This window comes from Sitophilus oryzae, unplaced genomic scaffold, assembly GCF_002938485.1.
Source record: "Sitophilus oryzae breed Bouriz unplaced genomic scaffold, Soryzae_2.0 scaffold_1389_pilon_pilon, whole genome shotgun sequence".
Lineage (NCBI taxonomy): Eukaryota > Metazoa > Arthropoda > Insecta > Coleoptera > Curculionidae > Sitophilus > Sitophilus oryzae.
The window spans coordinates 3,868,598-3,870,516 of NW_022146047.1; the positions used below are offsets into that span (position 1 = coordinate 3,868,598).

A 1,919-nucleotide genomic window follows, 5' to 3' on the forward strand; every position below is an offset into this window, starting at 1 on the left:
TCCATATTTTAGCATTGCTCTGCATAAAAACGCTTACATAAGAAGTGAAACAATGCATTTGTTTTTTTTTCGTAGCCGTATAGAGAGAAGCAATTTTTATTGTCCTCTCCTTTCTAACGACTTCCGTCTATTAACAATAAACAATTGTTTTTCCCATTACCTCGCTTTTCGTTCGCAATTGTGTCATTATTATTACCACAGTTTATGTATATGCTCTGTATATACAGTCAGTATGTTTATATTATGTACTATACGTATTTAGTTAATATTACTGTATTTTATGTAAATTAATCAATGTCTAAAGTGCGGTCCACACGCAACGACTTATCGTACGATTTGCTTGCAGAAAAGATTTTCGTTGATTTAAGTAAGAACAATCTTGGGATTGTCACGGGATTTTTAACGGGACACTGTTTCCTCAATGAACACCCCAGTCAGTGGATTAAAGCTAAGAAATAATGGTGAATGTAGATTCTGTGGGGAAAATGGGAGAAAAACCATAACACTACATCACTGAGTGCATCGAGACGACAGTCATTGGTTCCATAAACATTTGTACGACTTATATCAAAGATGGAGAACTAACCCCTGTAAAACAGTCTCAGATACTGTCTGTGACCAAAGCCCTGAGACAGTGTGGTGAGTTATAACTCAAGAAATGGGGTTTTGCAACGTTTTGTGTACGACAAGTCGTTGCGTCTGAACCTCGCTTAAGTATGTTCTAAACTATTTTTCGATTTTGTTGAAAATTTTCCACATTCATGTTGCGTTCGCATGATTGTGATAAAAGCCAGTTTAAGTTTAGAATGTTCGTGTATTTTTCGTGAATTATTTTCACTAAAAGAGTTGGGAAAAAATACGTAATAATAATTATTCTATTCAGCCGTTCGATTTAATTATCAATTTCCAATTTGTGTCAATACTGAAAGTAGTTGGTGGAAATATTTTGTTTTGTTTTGTTGTTGTCACATTCTAACTTATATCTTATTCATTCTACATAGCTAAAAATTACTTTAGTTCTAAAAAATGACCACTAAATAATAACATTTAAATAAACAGCAATATATTTTATACGTCGACTTGACGAGTACGTCACCGCAAATCGCTCCGCCCACTCATTTTATTGGCTACTTGCAAATTTGTCGAATTTTTATTGATGGGACGCGTCGTCTAATTTTTTACGAAAAACATCGAGAGAATATCGTTTCCCCTCTCACGGATAACCCGTAGCCACAGAACGGACAGACGTACTGTATACATATATATATTTCGTCGTTTACGATATTGTTTGTTTGCGGAACAGAGCGTTAAATCTGATAATATTACGCAAAGATAAAGAATTTTATCAAGATTTACACATCATTTACTTATTACGCACCGGCTTATTAGGAGTTAGTGGATATGGACACATTTATTAATTTTTTATTGAAAGTGAAAAATTAATCAAGGGAGAAAAATTAGATGACTGTAATAAAAAGATTGTGGACAATAATCTGAATTAAAAAAAATAAAAAAGTTTTGGTTCCGCCCGGGATCGAACCGGGGACCTTCTGCGTGTAAAGCAGACGTGATAACCGCTACACTACGGAACCAGTTGAGCAAATAGATAAATTACCCGTAGAAATACGAAAACAGGTCAAATAGTTTTTAAATTTAAAATTTTATTTAATTAAATGTTAATTAATAAAATATTCTTTCTAACTAAAAGTGTTTTACAATATAATAATTTAAAATAAGATATTATTAAAGACTTAAATATGACATGATTTTCATTTACGCAACTTTTTGCCAAATTTCTGTTTTTTACTAGCGTCAATTCATAATTTGAATTTCCTGGATATTTTGAAGGAGGTAATCGGGACAGACGACATTAAAATTGGCCAATTACTGTAAACATACGTTAATTAAATGAAATTACG

General features: G+C 32.6%; 1 non-coding gene across 1 annotated transcript; it reads right to left on the reverse strand.

Moving 5' to 3' along the window:
• Positions 1–1,519: 1,519 nt before the first annotated feature.
• Positions 1,520–1,592, reverse strand: Trnav-uac. The gene has a single exon. It is a non-coding gene; the product is annotated as a tRNA-Val (tRNA).
• Between the last annotated feature and the right edge of the window lie 327 nt (positions 1,593–1,919).